Source organism: Schistocerca americana, chromosome 4, assembly GCF_021461395.2.
Source record: "Schistocerca americana isolate TAMUIC-IGC-003095 chromosome 4, iqSchAmer2.1, whole genome shotgun sequence".
Lineage (NCBI taxonomy): Eukaryota > Metazoa > Arthropoda > Insecta > Orthoptera > Acrididae > Schistocerca > Schistocerca americana.
Genome location: NC_060122.1, coordinates 798,868,743 through 798,892,945, shown reverse-complemented (window position 1 = coordinate 798,892,945; position 24,203 = coordinate 798,868,743). Strand labels below are relative to the sequence as shown.

Genomic DNA, 24,203 nt, shown 5'->3' with positions numbered 1-24,203 from the left:
CACCAGTTTTCGTTTTTATAATTGTGAGATGGTAATGCGAATAACGTATTTCCCGAAGAGATCCGTTGTACCGTTTTGGAGGAAAAGACGTTGTAAGGTTTGTATGTGACACTTGCAATACATTTTCTCATAAACGCATTGTTACTTAAAGCAGCATCGTCTCCAAGAATACAGTGACGAATTTTACCCGCTGATGCAGTAACATTCTCACGGTGGGACGGTATGCTTAACGCCATCGAGGAATAGCGTAAAATGCTTTCGAAGTGTTTGTGGACGCGTGCTAGCATAATGCACTCTCGCTTGCGGCATCTGCGTCTACGTCTCGGCAGAGGAGCGGGAGGGGGCCTGCCTGCAGCAGGATGTGTGATTGCAAGCAGCGGCGGCGTGGTGTCACCTGCCCATTCTATGGTAATGGCGAGGGCGGCGTCCGCAGTGCGCGTGCGCAAGGCCGCGGCCACGCCCTCTCACACGCGAGCCAGCCGCCACACGTCCCATATAGCACGCCACGCGGGGATCTGTCCATTGTCCGACGGCCAGAGGAGAACAAAGCCAGGCGGATAGCGCGGGACCTTCCTTTCCTCTTTTCACTGTGAAGTACCGTAGCTCAAAAACTCCAGCTTAAAAACTTCTGCCGCCGGCGTTCGCACAGTCCACACTGCTTGCGATTCGCGTTATTTCGCTACGCGACGTAATCACTACGCGAGGGTTAATACACCACTGACCATTAAAATTGGTACACCACGAAGGTGACGTGCTATAGACGCAAAATTTAACCGACAGGAAGAAGATGCTGTGATAAGCAAATGATTAGCTTTTCAGAGTATTCACACAAGGTTGGCGCCGGTGGCGACACCTATAACGTACTTACATGAAGAAAGTTTCCAACAGATTTCTCATACACAAACAGCAGTTGACCGGCGTTGCCTGTTGAAACGTTGTTGTCATGCCTCGTGTAAGGAGGAGAAATACTTCCATCACGTTTCCGACTTTGATGAAGGTCGGATTGTAGCCTATCGCGATTGCGGTTTATCGTACCGTGACATTGCTGGTCGCGTTGGTCGAGATCCAATGACTGTTAGCAGAATATAGAATCGGTGGGTTCAGGAGGGTAATACGGAACGCCGAGCTGGATCCCAACGACCTCGTATTACTAGCAGTCGAGATGACAGGCATCTTATCCACATGGCTGTAACGGATCGTGCAGCCACGTCTCGATCCCTGAGTCAACAGATGGGGACGTTTGCAAGACAAAAACCATCTCCACGAAAAGTTCGGCAACGTTTGCAGCAGCGTGGACTATCAGCTCGGAGACCATGGCTGCGGTTACTCTTGACGCTGCATCACAGACAGGAGCGCCTCGATGGTGTACTCGACGACGAACCTGGGTGCACGAATGACAAAACGTCATTTTTTCGGATGAATTCAGGTTCTGTTTATAGCATCATGATGGTCGCATCCGTGTTTGGCGACATCGCGGTGAACGCACATTGGAAGCGTGTATTCGTCATCGCCATACTGGCGTATCACCCGGCGTGATGGTATGGGGTGCCACTGGTTACACGTCTCGGTCACCTCTTGTTCGCATTGACGGCACTTTGAACAGTGGACGTTACATTTCATGTGTGTTACGACCCGTGGCTCTACCCTTTATTCGATCCCTGCGAAACCCTACATTTGAGCAGGATAGTGCGCGACCGCATGTTGCAGGTCCTGTACGGGCCTTTCAGGATACAGAAAATGTTCGACTGCTGCCCTGACCAGCACATTCTTCAGATGTCTCACCAATTGAAAACATCTGGTCAATGGTGGCCGAGCAGCTTGCTCGTCACAATAAGCCAGTCACTACTCTTCATGAAGTGTGGTATCGTGTTGAAGCTGCATGGGCAGCTGTACCTGTACACGCCATCCAAGCTCTGTTTTACACAATGTCCAGGCGTGTCAAGGCCGTTATTACGGCCAGAGGTGGTTGTTCTGGGTACTGATTTCTCAGGACCTACGCACCCAAATTGCGTGAAAATGTAATCACATGTCAGTTCTAGTATAATATATTTGTCCAATGAATACCCGTTTATCACCTGCCTTTTTTCTTGGTGTAGCAATTTTAATGGCCAGTAGTGTATGAAGATATCGGCGCTGCACTGGGTATTGTGCTGGACGCTGTATGCCCTTAACTTCCTCCTAGCTGTAAACTGATTCCTTCTGACACCTACAGGGAGACCTAATAAAGCCGTTGGGAATGTAAGGTCCGATCGATCGTGAAATGGAAATCGCAGTGAAAATGAAAAATGTTTTATGTGCAACAGTTTTCTACACCTTCCAGCTACTTCTCTACATAGTCGCCGCTCCGACTTGGACTGTTGTCATAGCGTTGAACCAACTCGCCAATATCCTCGTTATAGAAGCAAGCCGCCTGTGCTTTCGGCCATTTATCTGCGCTGGTCTGCAGTTCGTTGTCTTTGCCAAAATGTTGTCTTCATAGTCAGCGGTCCATGTGAGCAGTGATGAACATCAAAGGGAGGCAAGTCCAGGCTTTATGGTGCGTGATCAAACACTTCCCATCGAAATCGCTGCGTGGGCATCCTCATTAGCCCTGCATTGTGCGGCCGAGAATTTTCATGAAGGAGGAAATGCACGATAGCTACGTTATGTGGATTTGCATGAAATGAGGCGATACCTAGAAGCAGGCAACCATACTTGACGGGAGACACTTGTTCTAGGTATCTTAACGCGCTCGCTGTGTGCTCAGAACTGAAAACAGCGACGTGATCGACAGGCAACATATCTGTGCAAAGCTTCATTGAATTTTCACTGTCCTTTCCATTTCGCGACTTATCGAACCTTACTTTCGGAACAGCTCTCGTAGAAAAGCGGACTCCGATCATTGTTAGAGGTGAATGAAGCTGCGGGTGACAGAAAAAATCGTATGTTAACTGTGGGTTGAGCCCCAATGTATGGCTTTGTAGTCTGACAACTATCCACTTATGATGAAGCCTTCTCTGGTTATCAACCGTGTCAAGGCCTCGTTCAGCGTCAAAGTTTCTACCTGTTTCGCCTGAAGATGACAATTTGGAAAATTGTTGAAACGTTGCCTCAGAGCGACGGATTGACTCGGCTGGTGACCCGGGGAGGCTTCACCATCGAGATTCGCCGACAAAGTCTACATTCGCTTATAACTATCCACTGAGTCATCAAGCTTCCAAACATTAGTTGGCCGATCCGGATCAATTCTTCTGCAGTTCTCCTTTTGATATGAAAAGTGCCAGTCGTACTTCACACCGTGAGGTAAAGTTAATTAGTTGATTTATCAATAAAAATCATAATAAATATTTATTGGTAAAACTCTGATCCCACTAGTATCACCCCTGTAGCAATCCTACTGCACTCGAGGACGCAGTCACGGTGCCGGAAATCACGTGATGCACACACTATCAACTTAAAATTGATTTTTTCCTAGCTGCCGGCCGGTGAGGCCGGGCGGTTCTAGGCGCTTCAGTCTGTAACCGCGCGACCGCTACGGTCGCAGGTTCGAATCCTGCCTCGGGCATGGATGCGTGTGATGTCTTTAGGTTAGTTAGGTTTAAGTAGTTTTTAGTGTTGGACAACTATGAATACAAGTTTTACGTACTTATTACGTAAGACTCTTGAACAGGAATAATGTTTTTATGTTCTAGATACGAGTATTTTACCTGCGGAAGGTTAGAAGACATTATAAATCTCGCGACACACCTGACATGAATTGGTGACAAAGTTGTTGAGAAACGCTGGCCTAGATACTGGACCATTAGAACGTCGGGGCGAATGTTAAAAGCACAGGATGGTGTAAGCCATTAAAAGATAGTGAAAGACGTGCATCCACCTTGCACTTCTTTAATTTATTTTACGATTTACGGTATTGTAGTCATATTATTATCATTACTAATACAGCAATAGCATGCCTGCTATTCTGCTGATGTTTTTTCAGTATCAACATCCAGAATAGTCCCGAAGACTTCAGAGCTTCTCAAACGGCCATCGCTGGAAGAGAATACTATTAAGAACCTCCTCCCCAAGGCACCAAGACCGTCACGTTCGATGATCTACCGAAGGTGCATAAGAAGGACACACCATTGAGGTCGATAGTGAGTACCATCGGATCGCCGACCTATAAACTTGCTGAACATCTGGCCAGCCTCCTCTCTACGCACGTTGGACACTGTGGACACCATATAAAGAATACAGCGGACTTCATCAATCGGATTATAGGTCTGTGACTTGCTGAAGGGGATATTATGGTTAGCTTCGATGTGGTTTCTTTATTCAAATGTGTCCCCATCACAGACTTGCTGTCCCAGCTCTTTGGCGACACCATTGTGGATGTATTTAATCACACTCTGATGTCATCATATTTCTTACATGATGGAAAATATTTCAACCAAACTGGCGGCGTGGCGATGGGAAGTCCATTAGCTCCAGTAGTAGCCAACCTCTTTATGGAGCATTTCGAAGACATCGCCTTGGCCACGGTTCCTGCAAAGCCAAGCTGTTTTTATCGCTACGTCGACGATACCTTCGTCATTTGGCCACATGGACTAGAAAAGTTATACGAGTTCCTGGAGCACCTCAACAGCATCCACGACCACATCAACACAATGGAACTAGAGAAGGGTTCCCTGCCGTTCTTGGACGTGCTTGTCCGCCATAAACCCAATGGGTCTCTAGGTCATAACGTTTACCGCAAGCCCACCCACACGGATCGGTATGTGCACGCCACCAGCTTCCATCACCCAGCACAGAAACAGTCAGTTCTGTGGACCTTAGTACATCGATCTGAACCGTCTCAGACGCTGAAAACTTGCCGAGAGAATTGAGCCATTTACGCAAAGTTTTTAAGGAAAACGGTTACAACAACAAACAGATCTCACAAGCAGTGTCATCCAAGCCTCAAAGGAAGAAGACCTCTGAAGAAGACACCAAGCAGGTTGCATTCTTACCGTTTTGTGGTTCGACAACAGGGAAAATTGTCGGCTCTTGAAGAGGCACAACATAGACGCAATCTTCAGGCCTCCGACAAAGATGCGGCAAATAGTGAAATCTGTGAAAGACGGTGTAGGTCTCAGAACACCAGGAATTTACAAGATACCGTGTGGATGTTGGCACTTCTATGTCAGCCAGACTGTTCGCACCGTTGAACAGCGCCGCACAGAACATGAAAGGTGTTACCGTCTGCGCTATCCCGAAAAGTCAGTTGTAGCAGAACATGCTCCGGAAAACGGACGCCGAATTCCATTCGATGAGACGTCTGTTATTAAACGGACTAATGGCTTCTGGGATAGCGTGATAAATGAAGCCATAGAGATTAGAATTTCTTACAACACCTTCAATAGAGACGGCGGATTGCAGCTGAGTACAGCTGGGATCTGGTGTTGAGGGAGTTGAAGCGGGCCCGGCGGTCGGGCTGCCAAAACATTACCATATATGTTGCGGGACCGAGCACCAGTGACGTCACGAGCGACGGCGCGGCTATATAAGCACGGCAATGACAACCACACGACAGTCATCCACTTGACAGTGGGAGAGATCTCTGCCGAAAGCTCGTGGGCAGTAAATCACTTGATGCCGCTTGAAACCCGAGAATGTTTTATTAACGGATATCGCCGCGAAAGCGTGCATTCGTACGTAAATTTTCTCGGCTGTTATAAGATGCACTTGGCCGACGAGGTGTGTTCTCTGTCCGCTCTGACACAAAGAAAAAGGAAGAAAATCGCATGAAGACGCTGGTGTGTCTTGCGAGCTGTGTGAGACTGGGAATGTGAACAGGTGGCTCATAACTGATGACTGGTGTCTGGTAGACACTGCAGTATTCTGTCGTCAGCTGAGCAGAGCCTAAGAAGATGCTAATGAAAGAGAAGACCATTGGTCGGCATAGTCGTGGCATAGTAGTGTCATTCGCATGCGCTGCAAAGTAACCAGCCGAGTGGTCCGTGAATAATGTCTGCATGGTGACAAATGACCACCAAGTACTACTGAAGACGCCTTTGGCACAATTGTTTTATGTATCTCCACTGCAGGATGTGATTTTAGTGTATTTTACTTCTGATGAAGGTATATTTAGATGTACGGAAACCGTGGTCAAGGATTTTAATAAATCTTTATCCTGCAACTGTTTGGCTGTTATCGTTTACCGTGAAGAATTTCAGCAGTTGCTGCTTCAGCCATGTTTAAAATATTGATACATGATTATTCGTAGCATGGGAATACTTTGCACACTTCACACAAGCTAATAGTACACTGAGGTGACGAAATTCATTCATGGCGTACTCGCAATATCGTGTCGGATCTCTTTTTGTCCGGCGTAGTGCGGCAGCTCGACGTGGCATAGAAACGAAAAGACCCAGAAGAAATATTGAGTCATACTGCGTCTATAGTCGATACCAGTGCAGGATTTTCTGCACGAACTGACCTCTAGATTGTTGTTGTTGTTGTTGTTGTGGTCTTCAGTCCTGAGACTGGTTTGATGCAGCTCTCCATGCCACTCTATCCTGTGCAAGCTTTTTCATCTCCCAGTACCTACTGCAACCTACATCCTTCTGAATCTGCTTAGTGTATTCATCTCGTGGTCTCCCTCTACGATTTTTACCCTCCACGCTGCCCTCCAATACTAAATTGGTGATCCCTTGATGCCTCAGAACATGTCCTACCAACCGATCCTTTCTTCTGGTCAAGTTGTGCCACAAACTTCTCTTCTCCCCAATCCTATTCAATACTTCCTCATTAGTTATGTGATCTACCCATCTAATCTTCAGCATTCTTCTGTAGCACCACATTTCGAAAGCTTCTATTCTCTTCTTGTCCAAACTATTTATCGTCCATGTTTCACTTCCATACATGGCTACACTCCATACGAATACTTTCAGAAATGACTTCCTGACACTTAAATCAATACTGGATGTTAACAAATTTCTCTTCTTCAGAAACGCTTTCCTTGCCATTGCCAGCCTACATTTTATATCCTCTCTACTTCGACCATCATCAGTTATTTTGCTCCCCAAATAGCAAAACTCCTTTACTACTTTAAGTGCCTCATTTCCTAATCTAATTCCCTCAGCATCACCTGACTTAGACTACATTCCATTATCCTTGTTTTGCTTTTGTTGATGTTCATCTTATATCCTCCTTTCAAGACACTGTCCATTCCATTCAACTGCTCTTCCAAGTCCTTTGCTGTCTCTGACAGAATTACAATGTCATCGGCGAACCTCAAAGTTTTTATTTCTTCTCCATGAATTTTAATACCTACCCCGAATTTTTCTTTTGTTTTCTTTACTGCTTGCTCAATATACAGATTGAACAACATCGAGGAGAGGCTACAACCCTGTCTTACTCCCTTCCCAACCACTGCTTCCCTTTCATGTCCCTCGACTCTTATAACTGCCATCTGGTACCTCTAGATTATGTTCCGTAAATGTTTGATGGGATCCAGGTCGGGCGAACTGGGTGGCCAAATCATTCACAGGAATTAGCCAGAATGTTGAAGAAACCAAACGCCAACAATTGTGGCTCGTTGACAAGGCGCATTGTCATCCATAAAAATTCCATCTTTGTTTGGGAACATAAGGTCCGTGAATGGCTGCAAACGGTCTCCAAGTAGCCGAACATAACCATTTTCCCGTCAGTGATTGGTTCAATTGGCGCACATGACCCAGTGCATTCCATATGAACACAGTCCACTCCATTAAGGGCTCACCAGCAGCTAGCATAGTGTTGTCAAATTGGGCCCATGGCTTCGTGGGGTCCCCACCACACTCGAACCCTACCATCAGCTCTTACCAACTGAAATTGTGTGCTCATCTGACCAGGCCACCGATTTCCAGTAATCTAGGGTCCACGAGCCCAGGAGAGGCGTTGCCGGCGATTTCGTGCTGTTAGCGGAGGCACTCGCGTCAGTCGTCTGCTGCCATAGCCCATTAATGCCAAATTTCGCCGCACTGTCCTATCGGATACGTTCGTCGTACGTCCCACATTGCTTTCTGCGGTTATTTTACGCAGTGTCGCTTGTCTGTTAGCAGTGACAAATCTACTCAAACATCACTGCTCTCGGTCGGTAAGTGAAGGGCATCGACCACTGCATTGTGCGTGGTGGCAGGTAATGCCTGGAATTTGGTGTTCTCGGCACACTCTTGACACTGTGGATCTCAGAATATTGAAGTCCCTCAGTTTTTAGAAATGGAATGTGCCACGCGTCTAACTCCAACTACCATTCCACGTTCAGAGTCTGTTAGTTCCCGTCGTGCTCCCACAATTACGTCAGAATGCTTTCCAGACGAATCGCCCGAGTGCGAATGACAGCCCCGCCAGTACACTGCTCTTTTATACCTTGTGTACGCGATACTACCGCCATCTGTATATGTGCATATCGCCATCTCATCATTTTTGTCATCTCAATGTACTTTCAAGGCTTGATTTATGGCCGCAAAGCGTGGCCGAGCGGTTCTAGGCTCTTCAGTCTGGAACCGCGCGACCGCTACGGTCGCAGGTTGAAATCCTGCCTCGGGCATGGATGTGTGTGATGTCCTTAGGTTAGTTAGGCTTAAGTAGTTCTAGGTTCTAGGGGATTGATGACCTCAGATGTTAAGCCCCATAGTGCTCAGAGCCATTTGAGCTTGATTTATGCTATATTCTCTGAAGGACGTAGTAAAGAAACTGGAGCGATCGCTTGGGACAAAAGTTACCGTCGATTGTACACTAATTCCAATAAATGTATAAAAAGAAATGGGATCGTTTTGAAACCCACGAAGCTGGCTATCTTGACGCTTTCCTGAATTGTGTTCATAGTCGTCTTTCTTTGTTAACAAGAGAGCAGGAAGAGCTGATAGTTATTGTATTTTAAGTGACATAAGTATCTGTAACTCGATTCAAACCACCTCTCCGTTGTGCTGTTTGAGGCTTTCCCGGCACTGCATCTGCTTGATAGGTTCCCGGGAATTACGCCGGATAATATTGTAAAAATCGCACAATATTTCAGCTGTTGGCGGTTGTAGCATCTGAAAATAGCGGGCAGTTGTCTCGCTGAAATATTGTGCGGTTTTTACAATATTATCCGGCGTAATTCCCGGGAACCTATCAAGCACCTCTCCGTTATCGATATAAACTATTTACTCTTTGTATAAAATTCCTGCGACATTTCTTAAAAAACTGTTTTTGAAATTATTATCGCCAGCAGTAACTAGATTCAAACTCATTTACTTTTATTGAATCTGTAGCTAGAGCTCCTATTATGCAGAAGTGGCAAAACACAAAGTTTCTCAAATGCATTATTTGTCTCTTTTAGTTACATGATTTATCTACAGTCTAAAATCGCTTTTCATTACACTGTCGTATCTGAAGAAATAGCTGTTGTTGGTAAAAATGAAGAACAAAGAAGGGGGCGAGCATTAAGTCAACCGATTGTAATCATTGGCAATTACAGTAAGGTTTTATTTTTATTTTAACGTCCGTGTTGTAATGGATTGATAAATGTACCAACACTAATAGACGAAAGGCGCAATATCCTAATACTATAATTTGTGTTCATTTAGTTGTCGCGCATTTGATTCCGCCAGTAAATTATCCAGTAACAGTTGTACCAGTAACACTGGAGGGAAAATTAACTGGAAGGAAAGAAGTTGCACAGACAAGTTGCCACGTTACTAACCGTAAAACAATGAAGGCTAGTGTTACTTCCAGAAGAACGGGCACTACATACATACACACACACACACACACACAAAATGCGAGCAGCTGCTATTTGTTGCGTGATTTTAGCGAAAATATTGACTTCTCACTACTGCTGTAACTGTGGTGATTCAAATACTGATATAGCGCTCCGTCTTCAGGCCACAAGTGGCCCATCGGGACCATCCGACCGCCGTGTCATCCTCAGTTGAGGATGTGGATAGGAGGGGCGTGTGATCAGCACACCGCTCTCCCGGTCGTTATAATGGTTTTCTTTGACCGGAGCCGTTACTATTCGGTAGAGTAGCTCCTTGATTGGCATCACGAGGCTGAGTGCACCCCGAAAAATGGCAACAGCGCATGGCAGCCTGTATGGTCACCCATCCAAGTGCCAGCCACCCCCGAAAGCGCTTAACTTCTGTTATCTCACGGGAAACAGTGTATCTACTGCGGCAAGGCCGTTGCCTTAAATGCTGTTATAACATCTATAAATAACAGTAAATCGAATATAAATCCGCTCCCAAAAATTCCATTTTAGGATCCTTTTGTACCAGTCTTACCTCACTGGAATTTGGCTGAAAGTGACTGTCCCCGAGGCTAGAGAAACTAAGATGGGAAAATTTTAAAAAAGCTTCATTTTGCCTGTTATCATTATTGTCGGCTGATTTACATTCGAAGAAAGTGAAGAAGAAAGAAAAAATAAGATGTCGATCCAACTGCAACTATCATATATAGCTGACATTTCTTTTTTCCATCTCAACCCTTCCTCTTAAAAAGAAGGTGTTAGAAGACAATGAGTGACTGAAGAAACTAATGTTATAAACGGATTTGTATTAACTGTTGTTCATCATGAATTGATCTGATAGCCTTTTAAGCACCTGCCTGCGGTATATGTCGTCATTCTTCTCAGTTTTGAAGTATATATACGCTCATAAAGATATTACGTATAACAAGGCTGACGGGGCGTTATACTCTGACACCTGCGACCAACAGTGGAAACGCCCGGTGCCTCTCAGCTGCCAGTAAGCGGACTGATCGGAGTCACTTTTTGCTAGGCGAGCACGCCTAGGTTCCCTCTCTCTATGATCACCCACCGGTGCCGCCCTCTATCGCATTAACGTTGCGGCGCACGTTTCCAGTCCAATAAACAGTACAGCAAGAGCTACTCAAGGGAACTTTCAGTTTTCCATCAACAGGTTTTGTAGCACTTGCGTTCAATATGCTGTTCTGTTCGTAATATACTCAGATAACGGATCACCTCAAAATTCGTATCTCCACTACTTGACTAATTCTTCTTTATATCGAAAAAAAAAAATCAATATTGTGGCCTTGTGCAGCATATCGGAGTAGATCCTACGAAAATAAAGCCAACAGCAGAGTAACACGTATTGTAATGATCATTGCCGGAATACAACACTGAGTATTGCCTCTTAAAAAAAGAAAAAAATTTTAACTGAAGATCATACTCTCCACAGAGCATCCGTATTCAAGAGTACGTCTTGATCTTGACTCATCTGAAACATAACTAGTCACTTTCTCATTCTCTGACAGGACAATAACCTCAGTGCTGTCAGTTACACCGCTCATAAACACTGCCTGTTTCAGAGATAGTTCCTGCAGCACACAAAACGTTCCAAGCTGAACAATAAAAAATATATATGATATGTTTCAAGTATAAAGAAATACAATGCAGGAGGCGAAAGGTTGCCTACAACTTGTGCCAAAATCAGACAGCAGTTACAAGAATCGAAGAACGTGAGAAACACTAACTGAGAAGGGAATGAGACAGGATTGTAACTTTACCCCATGTTATTCAATCTGTATCTGGATCAAGCGGTGACGTAAGCAAAGGAGAATTTTGGACAGCGAATTTAAGTCAGGGAAACGAAAAAAACCTTTGAAGTTGGCCCATAGTGTTCTTATTCTGTTCAAATGGTTGAAATGGCTCTGAGCACTATGGGACTCAACTGCTGAGGTCATTAGTCCCCTAGAACTTAGAACTACTTAAACCTAACTAACCTAAGGTTCAAAATGGTTCAAATGGCTCTGAGCACTATGGGACTCAACTGCTGAGGTCATTAGTCCCCTAGAACTTAGAACTAGTTAAACCTAACTAACCTAAGGACATCACAAACATCCATGCCCGAGGCAGGATTCGAACCTGCGACCGTAGCGGTCTTGCGGTTCCAGACTGCAGCGCCTTTAACCGCACGGCCACTTCGGCCGGCAACTAACCTAAGGACATCACACACGTCCATACCCGATGCAGGACTCGAACCTGCGACCGTAGAAGTCGCGCGGTTCCGGACTGAAGCGCCTAGAACCGCTCGGCCACCGCGGCCGGCCTCTTTTTGTCAGACATGGCAAAGGAGCTAAGATCAGTTAAACGGAAAGGATAGTGTCTTAGAAAGTGGTATAAGAGGAGCATCAACAAAAGTAAAAAACGGCGGTAATAGTTTGTAGTTGAATTACATTAGGAAATAAGACACTACAAGTACTTTATCTATTTGGGGAGAAGGAAATAGGATGTAAGACGCCGATTAGGAAGAGCAGGAAACGTTTCTCCGGAAAGAGAAATTTATTAACATCTGTACATACTATATGCCGAGCACTGTTCGCAGTCGGGTGCACTCAACCCTCGTGACTCCGTTGATCAGTGACCTGACTGAGAAGTCACGAAAACTGACAACGGCCGGGGAGCGGCGTGCTGACCACATGACCCTCCAATCCACAGGCACTGACGCCTATCGACTGAGGATAACATGACGGTCGGTCGGTACCTTTGGGCTTTCCGAGGCCTGTTCGGACGGAGTAGTAGTAGAGTAGTGTACATATTGTAAATCAAAGTCCCTCTTTCTGTATGTATATTATGGCTGATGTCAGGAAGTACTGTAGGGATTTTGATACGGTTCTCACTAAGAGATAAATTAATTCAGGAGGAAAGTTAATGTGTGTAATTTATTGTTTATAGTAATGATAAGTGGGCAATATACTGGTACAGGGCGCCAGAAAAAATCTGAAAAGCTTGTGAGGGTACTGCAGGTTAGGTCGCGCTAAGAAATAATTGTTTAGAAAATAATTCGACACGTTGTGCCGTATCCGATTTAATCAACTCTGAAGTTAGCCAATGAGGCGGCTGCACGTGCAAATTCAAGCTGCCCGGCAGATACAGTTAGTGTTGGTCGTTTTCGTAGCGTAGATGATAGTGAACCAGAATGTTCAGGATTTGCTTGGGTTCGATCTGCCGCCCCATGTCTACTATTTGTGTCGCTATCTTCTTTGGTTTTAGGAAACCAAACACGTTTGGCAACGCCGTCCCTGATGGACCGCTTAAATTTGAGTGCTCAACGGACTGACTGGCTAACTTCAGTGCTAATTAACTCGGAAGTGACTCAACGTATCGATTTTGTTTTCTTAACAATTATTTCTCTGCAACACGTACCATTTCATCCTTACAAGCTTCTCAAACTGTTTCTGACCACTCTGTGTATTGTTATCTGTTCTATATTTAATTGAGTTTGGAGTGACATCTTTTGCCGATTATGGGAGGTACGAGCTAGTCGGCTACAGAGGAGGCGGTATCTGGCGGGAAAAGCGGTAAACTAAACGTTATGCCACAACACATCGATATATTGATATCAAAATGCAATATCGGGTGCCGATATGTTTATTTTATATTACATTATATTTTTTCACAAATTTTGGTAAATATTTGAAGTTGTTGTTTTAAAATCGTAGTTTACCGTAATTTTACTTTCACTGTGTGATGGAGTCTTAGTACTTTTAGAGCTTTCATCACGTCCAGTCTTTCTCTCTGTATGTGTGAAGCAAGTATATAGGTCCCAAAAATAATAGTCCGACTGTACTGGAAAAAAAGAGGGGGTGGCGGTGTGAATAGAATAACAAGATTTCCAATGTGAATAAATAGTATACCAATTGAGCCAAAAAACAATTTTTAAAGCAACTAGTGTCTTATTTATTCACATAGGCATTCTTAAAAAACTGTTGCTGAAAATTATGAACAAAAATCTAAATGACAAGATTGGTTTTTGCGGTCGGTGGAGACGTGTGAGAGGAAATGCTAACGTAATCGGCGCTCAGCGTTGCCGACAGAAACTGCAACGTTTAGCTTCACCACGCAATTTTGACACTACAGCTGCTATGTCGCTGGCGTTGGCGGAAATGAACAACCAGGGAAGTCGATATGAAGTGTTCCGTACAAATCCGATATGTGACGAAATCGAACGACTGACCCTTCCGACGCCTCTTATTGTATCACTTGCCACTGTTAGCAAAGTGGTTGTCGCCAAACGTGAACGTGCATCGTTTTCCTTTCAGTTCTTGCTCTAAGGGGGGTACGCAGGCTGCTGGCTTGTTGATGTACAGAATATCTAATAATATATGAATACTTAAATATACACCTCTAAGCCAGCTATATACTTACCATGTGCAGCCCATATTTTTACAGGCAGGTACGTCGAAAGTTTTTCCGTCGATATTTCGATATTTGTAATCGATTAATTGAGTGCCAGTAATTATACTTTTTTAATTATCGATATATCAGATTTCACACACACACACACACACACACACACACACACACACACACACACACACACACACACACACACACACACACGCGGAAGTCAAACATAGACGATAAGCAGCTTAAGAAGAAAATAAAAGCGGTTTTATATGTCGTGCTACGGGAGACTGGATGGATCGGATAAATACTGACCATGATCTGAATCGAATACTCGAGAAAAGAATTTCTGACACAAGTAATAAGTTGATAGGACATACACTCCTGGAAATGGAAAAAAGAACACATTGACACCGGTGTGTCAGACCCACCATACTTGCTCCGGACACTGCGAGAGGGCTGTACAAGCAATGATCACACGCACGGCACAGCGGACACACCAGGAACCGCGGTGTTGGCCGTCGAATGGCGCTAGCTGCGCAGCATTTGTGCACCGCCGCCGTCAGTGTCAGCCAGTTTGCCGTGGCATACGGAGCTCCAGCGCAGTCTTTAACACTGGTAGCATGCCGCGACAGCGTGGACGTGAACCGTATGTGCAGTTGACGGACTTTGAGCGAGGGCGTATAGTGGGCATGCGGGAGGCCGGGTGGACGTACCGCCGATTGCTCAACACGTGGGGCGTGAGGTCTCCACAGTACATCGATGTTGTCGCCAGTGGTCGGCGGAAGGTGCACGTGCCCGTCGACCTGGGACCGGACCGCAGCGACGCACGGATGCACACCAAGACCGTAGGATCCTACGCAGTGCCGTAGGGGACCACACCGCCACTTCCCAGCAAATGAGGGACATTGTTGCTCCTGGGGTATCGGCGAGGACCATTCGCAACCGTCTCCATGAAGCTGGGCTACGGTCCCGCACACCGTTAGGCCGTCTTCCGCTCACGCCCCAACATCGTGCAGCCCGCCTCCAGTGGTGTCGCGACAGGCGTGAATGGAGGGACGAATGGAGACGTGTCGTCTTCAGCGATGAGAGTCGCTTCTGCCTTGGTGCCAATGATGGTGTATGCGTGTTTGGTGCCGTGCAGGTGAGCGCCACAATCAGGACTGCATACGACCGAGGCACACAGGGCCAACACCCGGCATCATGGTGTGGGGAGCGATCTCCTACACTGACCGTACACCACTGGTGATCGTCGAGGGGACACTGAATAGTGCACGGTACATCCAAACCGTCATCGAACCCATCGTTCTACCATTCCTAGACCGGCAAGGGAACTTGCTGTTCCAACAGGACAATGAACGTCCGCATGTATCCCGTGCCACCCAACGTGCTCTAGAAGGTGTAAGTCAACTACCCTGGCCAGCAAGATCTCCGGATCTGTCCCCCATTGAGCATGTTTGGGACTGGATGAAGCGTCGTCTCACGCGGTCTGCACGTCCAGCACGAACGCTGGTCCAACTGAGGCGCCAGGTGGAAATGGCATGGCAAGCCGTTCCACAGGACTACATCCAGCATATCTACGATCGTCTCCATGGGAGAATAGCAGCCTGCATTGCTGCGAAAGGTGGATATACACTGTACTAGTGCCGACATTGTGCATCCTCTGTTGCCTGTGTCTATGTGCCTGTGGTTCTGTCAGTGTGATCATGTGATGTATCTGACCCCAGGAATGTGTCAATAAAGTTTCCCCTTCCTGGGACAATGAATTCACGGTGTTCTTATTTCAATTTCCAGGAGTGTACTTACGCGTCGAACATTATTAATTCGGTAATCAGTGTAAGAGAATATGTGTGTGTGTGTGTGTGTGTGTGTGTGTGTGTGTGTGTGTGTGTGGAGGGTGAGAGTGGGAAGAAATTTTAGAGGTAGTCAAAGGTCTGAATACAATAAACAGGTTCAAGCTGATTTTGGTGGTGGTAGTAGTAGTCGCGCAGAGACCTGAGTAGAGCAGAATAGCGCTGAGAAGTGCATCAGATTTGTATTCGGACTGCAGACCGCAACAGTACGTATCTCCCAGGCTAGATGACTCTTGGCCTGCAGGTACAAAATGAGGTTAGCGTCACCGCGCAGAATCTTTCACGTTCCGGAAGTCGTATTGCTGGTGGGACGTGCTTCCACGAACAATACGAGACTGGAATAGAAGGGAGAACCAATAGAGGTACTCAAGGTACCCTCCGCCACACACCGTCAGGTGGCTTGCGGAGTATGGATGTAGATGTAAACTGTGCGGCTGGTCCTGGCGTAGGTTCGAGTCCTCCCTCGGGCATGGGTGTGTGTGTTTGTCTTTTGGCTAATTTAGGTTAAGTAGTGTGCAAGCTTAGGGACTGATGACCTTAGCAGTTAAGTCCCATAAGATTTCACACACATTTGAACATTTTTGAAAGACTGGACGTGATGAAAGCTCTAAAAGTACTAAGACTCCTCCACAAAGTGAAAGTAAAATTATGGTCTACTACAATTTTAGAACAACAACTTCAAATATTTACCGAGAATTGTGAAAAAATATAATATAAAATAAAAATACGGCACCCGATATTGCACTTTGATATCTATATATTGTTTTGGAATAAATATAGGTATATCGATGTTTTATGAACAGCCTTACAGTGTAGTCTTGTACGGAAGTGAAACACAGACCATAAGCAGCTTAAGAAGAAAGTGAAAGCGGTTTTATATGTCGTGCTACAGGAGACTGGATGGATCGGATAAATACTGACCTTGATCTGAATCGAATAGTCGAGAAAAGAATTTTCTGACACAAGTAATAAGTTGATGGGGTATCCATACGTGTCGAACATTACTAATTCGGTAATCAGTGGAAGAGAATGTGTGTGTTTGTGGAGGGTGAGATTCGGAAGGAATTCTAGGTGCATACCAAGGTCTGAATACAATAAATAGGTTCAAGTGGATGTCGGTGGTGGTAGTAGTTGCGCAGAGACTTGATGATGATGATGATGATTGGTTTGTGGGGCGCTCAACTGCGCGGTTATCAGCGCCCGTACAAATTCCCAACCTTTGCTCAGCCCAATCTCGCCACTTTCATGAATGTTGATGAAATGATGAGGACAACACACCCAGTCATCTCGAGGCAGGTGAAAATCCCTGACCCCGCCGAGAATCGAGCACGGGACCCAGTGCTCGGGAAGCGATAACGCGAACACGAGCTGCGGACGCAGAGTCTTGAGTAGAGCAGAATAGCGCTGACAAGGGAACCTCCCCATCGCACCCCCCTCAGATTTAGTTGTAAGTTGGCACAGTGGATAGGCCTTGAAAAACTGAACACACATCAATCGAGAAAACAGGAAGAAGTTGTGTGGAACTATGAAAAAATGAGCAAAATATATAAACTGAGTAGTCCATGTACAAGATAAGCAACATCAAGGATAACACTAACCCAGGAGCGTCGTGGCCCCGTGGTTAGTGTGGGTAGCTGTGGAACGAGAGGTCCTTGGTTCAAGTCTTCCCTCGAGTGAAAAGTTTAATTTTTTATTTTCAGTTTATGTGACAAACTTATGTTTTTATCAGTGTTTTGGGAATGATTATCACATCCACAAGAAAACCTCAATCGGGCAAGGTAGAAGAATCTTTTTACCCATTCGCCAAGTGTACAAGTTGGGTGGGTCGACAACAAACTCCTGTCATGTGACACATATGCCGTCACCAGTGTCGTATACAATATATCAGACGTGTTTTTCTGTGGAGGAATCGGTTGACCTATGACCTTGCGATCAAATGTTTTCGGTTCCCATTGGAGAGGCACGTCCTTTCGTCTACTAATCGCACGGTTTTGCGGTGCGATCGCAAAACACAGACACTAAACTTATTACAGTGAACAGAGACGTCAATGAACGAACGGACAGATCATAACTTTGCGAAAATAAAGAAAATATACCTTTCACTGGAGGGAAGACTTGAACCAACGACCTGTGGCTCCGAAGCTACTCACTCTAACCACAAGATCACGGTGCTACTTTGCCTACGCTCTCCTTGATGTTGCCTATGTTGCACATGGACTACTCTTTTTGTATATTTTGCTTATTTTTTCATAGTTCCACACAACTTCTTCCTGTTTTCTCGATCTATCTGTGTTCAGTTTTTCAAGGCCTATCCACTGTGCCAACTTATAACTAAATCTGAGGGGGGTGCGATGGGGAGGTTCCCTTGTGAGAAGTGCATTAGATTAGTGTTCGGACTGCAGACCGCAACAGTACATATCTCGCAGGATAGATGACTCTTGGCCTGCAGGTACAAAATAAGGTTAGCGTCACCGCGCAAAGTCTTTCACGTTCCGGAAGTCGTATTGCTGGTGGGACGTGCTGGAAGCGGGGACGGCGGTGTCGGCCGTAAAGCCGGGCCGGTGTCAGCCAGCCACGGCGTGGCGTGGTGTAGCGTGCTGTGGCGCGGCGGCCGTGACGGATGCGACCTCCGGCGTGTGTCAGCGCGGCGCGCCTGCGCACACGTTCCCACCGCCCACTCACAGGCCACGCGAACGGCGCGCTCGCGGCACGTTCTGGACTCTGGCGAACTCTGCGCAGAACGTGACCCTCAGCCGCTGACAGACGGTTTTATATCGCAACTGGACAGGACAGTGAGAAAATGCTCAGTCACTCCACAAAGGAGATTCCTTACGTAACATATTTGTCGGGCGCCCACACCAGCGCATTATCATCGTCAGTTTACCTCACACAAGTGCTATCCACTGTAGTACCGCGTGGTTATAACTAAACGTTTCCTATCTAATGCGTTATAACACGGAAACCAATTACCGCACGAGTACGAAACTTGGTAGCATTAATGTGAAAGACATGGGGAAGAGAAATAATGTAGAATCAATTCAATTGAAACACTTTTAATGTACTGCTACGTACATCATTCCATTATTCACCGGTACCATTACTGCTACAAAAAAGTCTCAACGTGGTGCAGAATTTAAATGGTTCAAATGGCTCTGAGCACTATGGGACCTAACTTCTGAGGTCATCAGTCCCCCTAGAACTTAGAACTACTTAAACCTAACTAACCTAAGGACATCACACACATCCATGCCCGAGACAGGATTCGAACCTCCGACTGCAGCGGTCACGCGGTTCCAGACTGTAGCGCCACTCCGGCCGGCTGCCCACAGTGTCTAGAAGAGTCTGAAAGCGCCGGATTCCATTCTGCAGAGCCGAACGAAGCATGTCCGTAGGTATGCTGGCTGGCTACCTCAGACCGCCACATGTGTGAATGTTCGTCTGGCAAATCTTGTCCTTCAGGTAGCCCCACAACCAGAAATCACAGGGAGTTGAGATCAGGTGATGGTGCCGGCCAAGCATTTGGGAACGATCGGCTGATAATTCGATTGTTTCCAAAAGTGTTTCGGAGAAGCTGGTGAACTTCGCGAGCGACGTGCGGTGGGGCCCGGTCTTATATGAGAATTGTTGAGTTCAATGCGTCTCTCTCCTGTAGGGCGGTTATGACATGCTGGCCAGTCACACTGCACGTCTTTCGTCCTTGAGCGCCAACCTGCTCAAGAAAAAGGGCCATCGGTGACACGTTCACCATGTAGAGGAACTTCATGTACAAAAAAATGTTCAAATGTGTGTGAATTCTTATGGCACTTAACTGCTGAGGTCATCAGTCCCTAAGCTTAGACACAACTTAACCTAAATTATCCTAAGGACAAACACACACACCCATGCCCGAGGGAGGACTCGAACCTCCGCCGGGACCAGCCACACAGTCCACGACTGCAGCGTCCTAGACCGCTCGGCTAATCCCGCGCGGCACTTCATGTACACTGACTGGAGATGAAGATTCCTACACTCGGTAATTCTGTGTATTCACCTCAACCGTCAGAGAAAAATGAGCTTCGTCTGTCCATAGGATGGTCCAGGGCCAGCCCTCGTCAGCTTCAATCCTTGCGAGAAAAAGGAAAGCGAAGTCAACACGTCGTTGTCCGTCCTGTGGTATCATCTGCTGAACGATATGGACCTTGTACGGATGTCCTGGCTTTTGCGGATGATATTGAGCTGATAGGGAAGAACATGGAACACCTGGAGAAAATGGGGACTGTGCTAATGGAAGGAGCTAAGAAAGTAGGTCTAAGTATAAATGAAAGTAAAACGAAGTTCGTGGTAGTAGGAAGAAGAGCTCATTCAGAACCAAACCATCTAAGAATCAGAAATCTAACAATACAGAAGACAGACACATTCAAGTACCTCGGTGTCAACATCAACGAGCAGAACCCTATAGAACAAGAGACAGTTACAAGAATTCAAGCTGGGGGAAGCTGTCTAGGAGCTATGCACAATATCATAAGATGGAAGTTACTATCTAGGCAGGCAAAAATAAGAATATATCAGACCATCATCAAGCCAAAAGTGTGCTACGCAAGAGACATGGACTCTGACAAAGAAAACAGAGGAAAAACTCATCACTTTTGAAAATAAAGTACTGAGAAAAGTATATGAACCAGTGAAAGGAAATGAACAGCCGAGAATAAGGAGGAAAAGAGAACTCAGATAATTATACACAATGCCTGATGTCGTAGCGAGTGTGAAAAAAATGGTTCAAATGGCTCTGAGCACCATGGGACTTAACAGCTGAGGTCATCAGTCCCCTAGAACCTAGAACTACTTAAACCTAACTAATCTAAGGACATCACACACATCCATGCCCGAGGCAGGATTCGAACCTGCGACCGTAGCGGTCACGCAGTTCCAGACTGTAGAGCCTAGAACCGCTCGGTCACTCCGGCCGGCGAGAGAGTGAAAATTAACAGACGAAGATGTTCGGACATGTGGGGAGGAGAGGAGAGAACACGGTAATAAAGGCTGTAATGGATGGAGAAGCAAGAGGAAAGAGACCACTGGGACGGCCGAGAATGAGATGGAAGGATAATACCGTGGGGGACATGCAGATACTGGGTCTGGGAGATGAAGATCCAGGTGACATGGAACTGTGGAAGGCTGGACTGTGGGAGGCCAAGGACCGGCTGCGGTTTGTGTGGCCGGTATAAGTAAGTAAGTATTCAACACATGTGTTATTCCCGTCATCAATTTATTTGCAGCTAACGGAACCAACTAACCTCTGAAGAACGCGCTATTGTGTCGTCACAATTTCAAACAGAACAATTATGAAACTCCCTGGCAGATTAAAACTGTGTGCCAGGCCGAGACTCGAACTCGGGTCCTTTGCACTCCGCTGCAGGCTGAAAATCTCATTCTAGAACGATTTTGTTTTTCTCGGTAGTTTGCAAAGACTTCTCTCGCAAATATCGTAACTTCAATTACATTCTAGGTTCCCTCCATAGTGGCACGAAACTCCCTAACGCATGGCGAAGAGCAGCATTCTGCTGTTTTCCGATACTGCACCTTGTTGTGTGGAACAGTTTGCAAATTGTGCAAAATTCCCCACCAGTCGAATCTCTTTTACGTGCATTTTTGGACAACATGGTTGTGGAGATGAAGCAGCGATTAGTATGATTAATCAATTATTAAAAAAGCAATCTTAATCGCATTTATTATTATTATTATTATACCGCCAACCGGTTTCAACACGACGTGGGGGTCATCTTCTGGCCGTTTGCACTGTGAAATTATAGATATCCGTCAGAAAGACTCCATTATACAACAGCTAAAATTACGTAAATTTAAAATATGTTACCCATTGGTCGGCTGCTGGTGGTGTCACTCCTGTCTACATAACGGTAGGAAACAATGCGAGACTAACCCTTCGTATGGGCTTAAATAGCGTGCTGAGATCACGTGAATAGACGGCAACACCCCCAGCGGCGATCAACGGCATTTAATACAGTTTATTATATGTAATTACTAGTCACCTTGGTTTAAAAAACTCAAATGTTTTCTACGTAAATATATTATAATACAAGACGACACCAGTTTTTGTGTGTCACAAATTGTTTTACTTTATATTATGGCACATAATGTAATATACTTTTACGAATTTTACGAGTTGACTACGGAAAGTTTGTTATTATTTTATAATTAACACTATAATTGTAACTATATTTAAATGGAATGGTTCCGTTTTCTGTTATTTACTGTCACTGAAATTTATGTAAAACCAAGGTGACTGGTAATTACATATAATAAACTATATTAAATGCCGTTGCTCGGCGCTGCAGGTGTTGCCGTCTATTCACGTGACCTCAGCACGCTATTTAAGCCCATACGAAGGGTTAGTCTCGTATAATTTCCTGCCGTTATGTAGACAGGAGCGACACCACCAGCAGCCGACCAATGGGTAACATATTTTAAATTTACGTAATTTTAGCTGTTGTATAATGGAGTCTTTCTGACGGATATCTATAATTTCACAGTGTAAACGGCCAGAAGATGACCCCCACGTCGTGTTGAAACCGGTTGGCGGTATAATAATAATAAATGCGATTAAGACTGTTTTTTGGATAATTGAAATCTTTAACATGCGTCGTGTGCGACATGTAGTCGAAAAACTCAGCCGGAAATCAGTGTGAAAACTGTCATCTTCAGTTACTGGAGCAACAGCGTATTCCCTGCGCGTAGCAAGATTTTTTTAGAGGGGAAACGTTTCAATAACCGATCGGTAGTTACCTACGGAAAGGACTGTATCGAAGCGCAGCTCCTGCTGACTGCCGGTTGCCTTAGACACAGTTGCGGAGCCGGAAGTCGGCTCATGTTCCGCCACATACAGCCCAGACATTCGGGCCACTGCACATCTGGATCGCCGGAGCTGTCGTTAGCACTACTGCGTCGATTTCCTGGTTACGCTCTCCTACTGCGTGCACTCAGGTTACTCGTAGCTGAACTAAGAGACAGAGGTTGAGCAGAAACTACAAGCGGACATACTCATAGAGTGCAGTGTCCATGGGATTGTCAAGGAGAAGCCACATCGTCAGACGTTCACGCATCCTGCGGCTTGAGAACGTACAAGCTTAACTCAATTGTTTACGTGCAGTGGAGCGGTATGAAGTTTCTGTTACACCGGCGGGTCGAAGCACTGTTAACACTCACTGTCCACAGCGAGTCACGGTGCCGTCTTGGGGAGGGGGGGGGGGGGGGGGGGGTACGCGACGCGGTACGGAGTGTGCAGCGTGGTTACACTTGAAGTTTTCAGACTGTGCGTTGCAGGATTTGTGTTGTTAGTAGTGTTAAAGTCCTGACTTGCCGATATTGGTATGGTGGCGTAGGGTTGAAACACAAGCATCAACGTGCATTACCGTTGCAGACAGTCAACATGAAGCTTCCTGGCAGATTAAAACTGTGTGCCGGACCGAGACTCGAACTCGGGACCTTTGCCTTTCGGGGGCAAGTGCTCTACCAACTGAGCTACCCAAGCACGACTCACGGCAGAAGTGAAGCTGTGAGGACGGGACCTTTGACTTTCGGGGGCAAGTGCTCTACCAACTGAGCTACCCAAGCACGACTCACGGCAGAAGTGAAGCTGTGAGGACGGGGCGTGAGTCGTGCTTGGGTAGCTCAGTTGGTAGAGCACTTGCCCGCGAGAGGCAAAGGTCCCGAGTTCGAGTCTCGGTCCGGCACACAGTTTTAATCTGCCAGGAAGTTTCATATCAGCGCATACTCCGCTGCTGAGTGAAAATCTCATTCCAGTCAACTTGAGTCTGGAGACTGGAGAAAGCAGGCAGAACTCTGCGCGTGTATCGACGGATTAAGGGGGGACGTTGATGAAATTGACCAAAAACATTAATTTTCGATTTATTATTTATTTGTTGGTACTACTCATGGACAATAAGTTCCCAAAGTTTTAATGTTGAAATCGCATCCGAAGTGCCTTAAAATTAATTAAAATTATGACGCGGCCTCCCTGCCACGCCCACATTTTGAAGCAGCACTTCAATACCAGCTCTGTGAACAACCATTCTGTGTATTACTTTCAACCAAACGTCGGGAGGATGAAGGTATTAGAAAGAATGGGCTTCAAGATAGGAAATTTTACTCAAGACAGCCTGAGAAAAATAGATTTACAGCGCGTCTCTGCAACTGAAAAGTCAGTTGAGGACCTGGTAAAGCAAAGAAGACTGACAACAAGA

The 24,203-nt window shown here is 45.9% G+C and overlaps 1 non-coding gene across 1 annotated transcript; it reads right to left on the bottom strand.

Annotated features, from left to right (window-relative positions):
- Positions 1–23,417: 23,417 nt before the first annotated feature.
- On the bottom strand, positions 23,418–23,492 carry Trnas-cga. Its single transcript has one exon. It is a non-coding gene; the product is annotated as a tRNA-Ser (tRNA).
- Between the last annotated feature and the right edge of the window lie 711 nt (positions 23,493–24,203).